General features: G+C 37.4%; 1 pseudogene; it reads right to left on the reverse strand.

Moving 5' to 3' along the window:
- Window positions 1–396: 396 nt before the first annotated feature.
- Window positions 397–7479, reverse strand: LOC141424258 (vomeronasal type-2 receptor 116-like; annotated as a pseudogene).
- Between the last annotated feature and the right edge of the window lie 2850 nt (window positions 7480–10329).

The raw sequence follows: 10329 nt of genomic DNA on the forward strand, positions 1-10329 counted from the left end.
TTGCTCCATCCTGGAATTTTCCACTATTGCCAAAAAAATCAATGAAATATATCAAAGGAATCTAAAACAGTGCAACACTGAATTTCATATAATCTGAAAATGGAGGAAAGTAACTATAAGTACCAAAAGGCAGAAAACATCATTGTGGAGATTAGAAGTATAAGCCAGTAGAATTTGCAGGGTTGATTGCACAATCAATGAGACAAAGTGAATAACAACATCACAATGCAATCAAATGTTGAAAATGAGAAATGCAACATATAGAAATTCTAATCCTGATAGAAGAAGTAGCATGAGTTTTCAGTAGACTGAAGTAAACCACAAGTTTTAATCTCATATCTATCTGCTAGAATTGTTTAGTTTTCTTTTTGATTTTTGTTTAATATACACATGAATTTAACCTTCAGAAGACTCGTTGTACATAGAATGGGTTTTATTCCTGAAGCCATATAGAGTGTTCCTCTCTGGCCTTAACAAAATAATGTAGCACTTGGGACCAAAGATGAAGCCTAAGATCCCTGCACTGGAGGCCAAGATGGAGAAGACCTCCACGGCCACCATGACCCTTCCCTTGGTGCTGTGGTAGACAGGGAGGAAGGTGACCCAGACACTACAGAACACCAGCATGCTGAACGTCAGGAACTTGGCTTCATTGAATGTGTCAGGAAGGTTCCTTGCTAGGAAAGCCACAGTGAAGCTCCCAAAAGCCAGGAAAATTAGGTATCCCAGGATGCAGTAAAAGGCCACAACTGATCCCTTGTTACACACGATGATGATGTGGCCGTGTTCTGAGTTTGTGCCTGTGTCAATGAAGGGTGGAGAGGTTCCAAGCCAGATTCCACAGGCAGTCAGTTGGATCAGTGTGCAGATGGGAATAAGGTAGTTAGGTGTTCTTGATACCAACAGCCACCTCATCCTTTTCCCTGGAGACGTGACATTAAATGCCAGAATCACAGTGAGAGTTTTGGCCATGACAGTGGAAGTAACCACTGTGAACACAATTCCAAATGTAGTCTGCTGGAGGATGCAGGTGGCCATGCTAGGATGGCCAATGAAGAGCAAGGAACAGAGAAAAGAGAAGGTGAGGGAGATGAGCAGGATGTAGGTGAGAGCCCTGTTATTGGCCTTGACAATGGGAGTGTCTCGGTGTTTTATGAAGACCCCAAGAACAGTAGCTGTGAGTACAGAGAAGATCAGAGCCATGCAGGCCAGAGCCAAACCCAAGGGATCTTCATAACCCAGAAAGGTCACAGATTTTTGGAGGCAGTGGTTTTTGTCTCGGTTGGCATATTGATGATCTGGACACTTCACACACTGATCCATGTCTGGTGAGGAGTGCAGGTTACCATTAGTCAAGGTTCAGTTTTCATGCCTCCCCTCCAGCACAATGGTAAACTTTTCCTCTTTTGCTGCTTTAGATAAAAATCAATTCTACACAGCAAATAATTCCAACTGAACACTTCCCATTTTTGTTATGATAGCACAAACCTGTCCCTTTAATTTCCTTGACTTATTCAGCATATTCATGGCACAATTTTCTAACTCTCAAAAAACACTAAAGTTATTCCTAGCTCTCCAAATAAAACCTTTATAAATTATATCATGTTTTATTCACAACCATCCCAAGTTTATTTAGAATTATGTTCCCTTTTATTATGAGATAGATAATTAATAATTTCCAGAAAATAGAGGCGATCAATAACACTTTTTAACTGGGTGAAGAAGTCTCAACATCCTGCAACTCAGTGTAATTTTCACCATATGCATGTTCTAGGTTAGAGTACACTTGCACTGAATCAATACATTTATTTGTAGGGTACTAATGTCTTTCTAGTATGAGTTTGTCCTTTCATAATCCTATTTAGACCTGCACTAATTCCAGTCTATTTGCCATTATTCTACACATGTTTTGTTAATGTCAAGAGTTTTTCAAAGCAAGTATGATTTTTAGGCCTAGGGAGCATATACATTAAGATATAGTAAATGTCATTGTTTAAAAAATTCACTTATGACTTACAACTACTATGTAGAATATAATACATTCATATATACTAGCCGCATATTCCATCACATGGAAATTCTATGATTAATTTCACAATTTACCTCAATTTTGTGGAAAACACTACTGTATGAACATATTCATGTTGTATGTTCTGTTTCTGAAAAATATCTTTATGCTTGTTGCAAGGGACCAAGGCTGAAATCCAAGCTACTCAGGAGGTAAAGACAGGGGGTATTGCATTTCAAGACCAGCCTGGGGAAAAGCTCAGATCCCATGTCAACAAATAAGCTTGGAGTGATGTTGGCACCTGTGTTCCCAATTTAGGGTGATCACACTGCAAGGCAAAAAGCATGTATCTGTCTACAAATTAACTGAAGCAAAAAAAGACTAGGACTATAGTTCAAGTGATAGAGCACTTGCCTAGCAAGACCAAGTTTTCATGTTTAGAGCCTGGAGTCTTTAATCAATCAATTAATCAATCAATAAGTCAATTTGTAAACTATGTGTTCATTTCTGTTACTGAAAGTATAGTCTTGGGCTGCAGAATTTCACAAATGATGTCCTGTTACAAAGTTTTTCTTTCTTGGTGAACAGTCTTATTAAGATTTTTTATAATATTTATTTATATTAGAATACCCCTTAACTTTGATTTTCCTTTGTTGTGTTAATTTACTAAATATATTTTCTTGTTGTATTGATTCTCTTGTTTCTTTGTCTTTAGGTTGCTTTTCCTTTTCTGTATTATGATAGGTACTTGTTATAAACAATGTCTGGCATTCCTGATTTTATGCCTGAGTATTTATTCCAACCCCTCAAGTCCATTCATAATATTTTCATGTTTTCATCATTTATAATCTTTATTTAAAGTGTTCTTTAAACTGTGATATGTGTAAACAAGTATTTGTTAATATGTAAACTTGAAGATAGTGACATTGTTTATAGAGAGTTCTTTGTCTGAACAGAGTGAACCTACATTAAACCCTGTGGTCATAAAGAATTAAAAATGAAAATTAATTGCATCTGCACTGTGTTGTCAATCTCAATATATTTAAAAGTGAAATTGAAATCATGCAACTATGCTGCTTAAATAAGGTATATGAATCATAAAGGAAATGAAAAACTGTGATGTAGAAGTGTTTCTAGCATGTATTATTTAACATAAATCTGGACATTGTAAATGTAATATGCTAACTGTGGCATCCTGAAAGGTTCAATATCTATTTGTATCTCTATTCTACATCATTCCATCCAACTTTCTGTGGGTTTCTGCCAGATGGTAACATTTTCAGGTTTTGTGATTATTACAAGAATTCATAGCATAAAAATCTAGTTGACATTTCCCCCCACTCATCTAACATAATATTAGTGTTCATGTATCTCTGTACAAATTTATGACACTTTTCCAGTAGGTCTCTGTGTATTCATTGTAGACCTATTACGTCGGTTTGAGTTCATGTCATTATTAGTTGCATGTCTTTTTACATATGGAGTGTTGGTTTGTTTTCTTTGGAGGGGCTGGGGTTGAAACTGAGGGTTTTGTACTTATAAAGCAAGCACTCCACCACGTGGTCACAGCTCCAATCCATTTTCATCTGGTTGTTTTTGCTATAGGATCTCACACACTGTTTGCTTGGGCTGGTCTTGAACTGTAATCCTCTGATCTCAGCTCTCAAGAAGCTAGGATTATAGGTGTAATCCACCAGCACCCAGGTCTGCTAACTGAAGTTTTAAAAAGTTTCTTACAATATACATAATCCTACCCCTTAAACCAAACAAAAATTTTCTGAACACTTGGTCTTTGTCAAGCATTTTGACAAGCACTCAGAAAATAGACATGTGCAAAAACCATGTATTCACTGTGAGGTACAAATAGGAAGGTATTTTTCCATAATATTTCTCCCAAATTCCATGACAGAGATGAAAATTGCATAGAGAGAAGTGGTGGAAGGTGTTTTCTTGAGAAGGTAATGCATACAATTGATATAGCAATGAATCAAATATGAAAATCATGGTATATGGGCTGTGCTGTTTCAAAGGTCAATGTGATCCTTTGTGTCATTTCACTTGCCAATGGATGTAGGAAGATCTTGCCTATGCATTCCACTTGTAGGGCTTTTCCCTCTTCAAGGAATATGGGAAACTCTTTAGGACGGGTCGGAGTTTCTTCATAAGTCACAGACTTACCTGTCCCATTAGAAATCTCATTCTCAGAGCAAGGGATGCAATCAAAGCAACAGGGAGCCTTTCCCTGCTGAGGGGAATTCCTGAATCCAGGACCACAACTCTCACTGCAAACAGAGTGAGGATTCTGAGGAAAATCAGATAGGTATTGGTGGTTGCTCAGACATTTCCATAGTATTTCAGTAATTAAAGTGTTTTATTGAATTGGATCAGTAAGAAATAGTAATTTTCTCTACAAAAATCCTACAAATTCCTTGTACATTATTAGATTCTGGCCATGATATGACACAATGACTTATGTGTAAAAGTCTTGGTCCCCAGGACTGCTGCTTTTTTAGAAAGTATCAATCCTTTGAGCATTGATTCTAGTGGGAGGAAATTTGGTCATTACAAGTATACAGTTAAAGGTGATATTGGTACCCCAGGGCCAATCCTCTCTCTCTCTTTGTTCCTCTGTTGCCATGAGGTGTGTACAAGCTATGCTACCTGCTCCAATCATAATGCTCTGCTTTGCCATAGACCTTAAAGGACCAGGCCAAGTTCAAGATGGAGACTTTCACAACTGTTAGATGAATAAACCCTTTATCCCTAGAAGTTGATTTTTTCATTCATTTTGTGACGGTGAGGGACAGCCAAGTAAAACAGATATTGTGTGTATTTTAGGATTGCAAAATATGAACACAGAAACATGTTGGTAAACAAATGTGTTCCTTTCTCATCCCTGATTGAATTAATAAGAAAAATCTCTAAAATGGAAGTTATTAAATGAACGTTGCTGGATCATGAATCAACATCAGGAATATTAAGTCTTTTTTTTTCATTTTTCTTTTATTATTCATATGTGCATACAAGGCCTGTTTCATTTCTCCCCCCTGCCCCCACCCCCTCCTTTACCACCCACTCCGCCCCCTCCCTCTCACCCGCTCAATACCCAGCAAGGAATATTAACTCTGAACAAGTATTGCTTACTGATGTGTGAAATTCAAAACTTTATGATTTGATCCAACCCACCTCTAAAGTTCCCGAGTTCCACTCTATCAGATCCTCATGTAGAGATAATTGTTGACCATGTAGACCATATGGGGAAAACTTTCCTACTTTCACCTTATGTCTAAGACCTTCTGGAAAATTCCAAAAGTTGAGATGTCATACTCTGCCTCCAATTTCATTTTCTCATCCAAAGTCACTTGTTCTCCTGCAGGGTTGTTAAACTGAATGCTCTTCATAAAGAGGTGCAGCTAAAAGAGATGCATCATCCTAATGTCAAGTGGATTCCATGGTTAAGACAGAAAAACTGAACTGAGCAAAGTTCCTGATTGTGTTTGTAATGCATTACAGCAATGATGTAGTACAAAGGAAAAGCTAGAGAACTAAAATATCATGATATCAAATGCTGGACACACATCAGAGGATCAAAATTACAGTTTCAACACAAAACTCCAATGTCACATTTAACTGTAATGAGTGAATCTGGTGAATTTGATCATTTTTAACTTCCTGGAAAAACCTAGTTGTATGTATTTTATGAATGAATCTAGAGATTCAACTATCAAATGAGTTCAATAACACCTAAACTGGAATTAAATCAAATCATCGATATAAAATACCCACTACAGCCTCCAGCAGGTCTTAGATACTTGAAGACCTCATTCTCTTTTTTGTTATTTAAGAAACTGTTTGTGAAATGCTGGCTGGCTTTATCCTATTGAAAACATTTTCCATGTAGGTTGTTGAAGCCATTTAAAACAGAAAACATTGATGTGGAACTAAAACACATTTCTTTTTGACACATGGCACCCTGGTATTCAAGTACACATCTGCCCAGGTCTAGTTATCTCCTAGGAAGTGAAAAATGTATACTTTCTATTGTGCTTTCTGAAATGTATCACAAACTACTTGGCTTATCTGTGAAATCGGTTCACAAAGAGATGTTCCTGATGTCATGTACCTTCCAATGAAAAAGTCTTTACCTGAGAAGGGGAAAACACCATCTACTTTCCATTTCCCACTGTTTGCATTTGGATTTGATGAAGTAGCATCTCATGAAGGGTGTGGGCCACAGCATACACAGCATTGTAAATATTGTAACTCTCTTCACTCATGGCTGTTTCAAAAAGACTCCCAGGCAACCAGTCCAAGGAGGCATTGTGTGGACATTTCTTATAAGTTCCACACTGAGACTCAGAAAACGAGCAATTTAAAAACACTAAAAATAGACTAACCAGGTAAAAGTCATCTGGATATTTGGAAGGGTTAGCTGACTGGATGAAATTTCTGAAACCAGAAATGTCTCCATGGTGGTGTGAAAAAATGAGTTGTCCATGGAATGAGTCTAAAATGAGATGGATATGACTTCTAATTACATCCCATTGAGAATTCATGACCCAGACTTTGCCTGTCATTAAAATCTCCTGCAAAGTATTCATTAAAACTTCCAGGAAATCACTGTCACCATAAAGGATTATCACATTTGCTGATGATTTTATAATCTGGTGATGTTTTGACCAGGTTTTTGGGAAAAAGGACACTATAGAGACTGGGATCATTTCCACAAAGGCTACACAGATTCTGTGCTTGTCCATCTCTTCTCTCAGGTCTGAGAGAATCTGAAAACCTCTGTGGTCTTCTGAAATGAAGAGCCCCACCCAGGTCCATCTGAAATGAAGCATCAAGGAGACCATGCCAAGGACCAGAGATGTTTCTTTGGGAGCCATCTGATAGAGAGATGTGAACTTGTCATGGTCACTCAGGATAGGATCAAAAGACCCAAAGGTAAGCTAAAGGGAGAAGGAAATCGAAGCTACATGAAAAAGAGGACAGTCAAGAAGTACAAGCTGAGGTCTGGTACGTACGAAGCCTGAGGAAAAGAGGTACAAAGTAAGGCTTGCTCATTACACTTTATGAGAACTCTCTGGAAAACCATCAAAAGAGTCTCCTCCTTTTGTTCTTCCTGACACCTGTCAATTGCACCAAAGAAGCCATGGTTTCATCTCTTCCCATCCCACCCACACCCTTACCTGAGGAATTTTGTAGAGCTGCAGCAGTGTCCCAGTATTGGCAGATATTATCCATGAAGGTTCTGTAAGTGCTGCTACAGACTTGCTCTCTCTTCTACATTTGTAATTAGGAATAACTTTGTCAGACAGAAAAAGCCAAATGAAGGGTGGCTCTAAGGTATTCCATTCAGTGTGTAGGACATTATAAATATCAAATCCCAGAGACATGTTCTGTAGAAGAAGGGGGTTCTTGTTGATCTCCTCAATGGCAAAATCCATGGCAAGTACAAACTGGTAGTTCCTTAAGGTAAGCCTAAATAGAGACCACTGTATTTTCCATTAGGAACAATAAATATGTGAGATGTTCAAATCAAAAGCAATGACTTCTGTGCATTAAATACATGTGTCTCTAAAATAAGATGTCACATAATCTGTGTCTATTTGTATTCATTAAGAATATAGGCTCTTATATAAGTTTAGGTGAGGTGATAAAAAACAATCTTCCATAAATGAGATTCAAGTCCTTGTATGAACAAGGAAAGGAAGGGAGAGGGAGAGGGGGAGAGAAAGAAAGTGGGTTGAGACAGAGAAGTGTAGGGAGAGGAGGAAGGGGAAAGCAAGAGTGAAAGGGCTGTAGAGGGACAGGGAGAGGGAAGATGGAGAGGGAGAGGGAAGGGAGAGTGAGGGAGAAGGAAGGGGAGATGCTTTGTTGTCTCAGTGCAAATTTTTGGTGCTTTATGCTTTGTTTTATCTGTGCCACAAGTGTGAAAGTGTATATTTGTTGTTAAATTGACCCAGTCTGTTATATGATTATAAGAAATCACAACTTCTTAACATTCACCTACTCCCTGGGAATACAAATTTTGTTTTTGCTTGCCTAACCACTATCTGAGATCCTTGTGACCTTGAGATTTGAACATATCCATAAACATCAGCCCAGGTGGCCAGTGGTCTTCTTTACAACCACTACTCCGAACTCAGTCTCCATAATGCAGCGTGAGACAATGTTTATAGAGGGTAAGTCCAGATAGTAAGATTATAATTTTGATTCTTGAACTCATTCTTAGTGTGTTGATTTCAAACACTGGGCTGATATAAATCACACAGCCCTGCAGTGTAGAGCTTCTAGAATACCTGTACTGCATCTGGAAGAAATGTAGTGCCCATATCTTGCACATTTACTACTCCCTTTCACATCATCTGTGGCTGGTGGCAGCAGTTTTGGGTCTAAGTCAACTTCATGAATAGGAAGTGAAGAGAAGAGTGGGCCTTGTTTTAATTCAGGATGTGTTAGACTTGGTGAGTAAAGGATTTTTATGTGACACAGCATGATCACCTTGGTGGCCATAGGAATGACAGCAAAACTTGGAACTGGTCAAACCACAGTGATTAGTTTCAGAAACAGGCAGCATCACACAGTTTACAACCTCAGACTAGTAACTGTGGATGAGGTATCTGGGCCTACCCTATCCCCAGGGAGAGGTTCATATGTTTATAGTACTTCTCTATGCACTCCATTGTTGAGGTTTTCATTTTCAATACAGCAACAGATTATGTGTGACAAACTGGATTTTCCTTTGTGTTCATTAATGATACAATAATAATATATCACCAAATCATTCCCTGCAAACCTTTCCAGAGAAATAGTATAAATGACAACAGGCTCAGACAAAAAATACCAAACTCTTAGAATTTCTGGAAACACAGGCCCAAATGAAGCCAGAAAAGGAAGGCAGACTGAAGTAAATAAATACGTGATACTTGAAAGCCCAAATGATATCCCATGTCAAAAGGCATCATGAACCTTTCAGGAAATTATGACCTCACCTCATTCTCCAGATGAGACAACAGGAACTATTTGTTAGGGGAGAAAAGTCAGAGAATTAAATAAGCCATTTTAAGGAAACAAATACATGAACTGGAATAAAACAAAGAGAAATATTTCATTAGTCTACTGAAAAACTTAATAAAAACAAAGAGAGAATAAAAAAATATTAAACAGAATTTCTTAAGCTGATAAATACATTCAGCAAAATCAAAAAATGTGATAGAAGAGAACAATAGTAAGGTAGATCAACAAAAGAAAGATGAATGTTCTTAGAGACAGGCTGTTTAAAATATACAATTGAAGGAGAACAATACTGAAGAAGTTGACAATTGCTATGGCTTCTTTGAAAAAGTATAAAAGACCAAATACTTGTGCTATTGTGATTCTAGAGGCAGTTGAGAAAGCCAAAGATGTAAGAAGCTTATTCAAATAAATAATAACATTGAAACTCCCTGACATAGAGAAAGATACAAATATCTAGGTTCAGGAGGATCAAATTAAAACATTCAGAGGTGAGCAAAACCAAGCCTGCCTGAAGCCATAGTATAATGAACCTCTCACTGGTGAAAGATAAAGAGAATATTCTCAAGGCTTAAAGAGAATAGTAACAAATAAATGTAAGTTTAATCCTGCTGGCCTGTGATGGGAGTTCTCAGCACAAACAGACAGGCAAGGAGAGCTATTTGAGTTTCACAGTACTGAGGAACCACAACAACAACAACAACAAAAACCTGTAACACAAAGAGCTACCCTTTAGCAATGAAGGAAGAATAAAGACTTTCTAAGAGAAACAAACATGACAGAATGTATACACACCAGACATATTCTATAAGAATTAATGGGAAATTTTCACATGGAAATATACACGTGTATTTATATTATCACATTCTGATACATTATATGCATATTTATTGTATTTAACCCCTGCATTTCTTATGACTATCCAGTCTGTCATTTTTTGTTTATTTCTATGTTTGTATCATGATTATATTAGTTTGCTATTGTTAAAAGTACTCCAAAGAGCTTTTTTTAATCAAGTGATATTTTCATAATACCCATCTTGGTCACTAACTGAAAACTTCTGTACACTAACCAAAAATAATGAGTACAGAATCAAAACATACACCAGTCACAATTCTCTTACCACAGAAAGGACTATAAAAGAGGGTGTAAAAGGGGCAGGAGCTGCAAACATTGGGGAACAAGTTATAACCTGCCTATAGGGAGATCTGATCAAATAGAATTAGTGGGGATATGGATGGAATGTATTTTCCTCTTTAGAAACACAGAACACATGAATGGATGTAAAACAAGACCCAATT

The sequence above is a fragment of the Castor canadensis genome, chromosome 6 (assembly GCF_047511655.1).
Source record: "Castor canadensis chromosome 6, mCasCan1.hap1v2, whole genome shotgun sequence".
Lineage (NCBI taxonomy): Eukaryota > Metazoa > Chordata > Mammalia > Rodentia > Castoridae > Castor > Castor canadensis.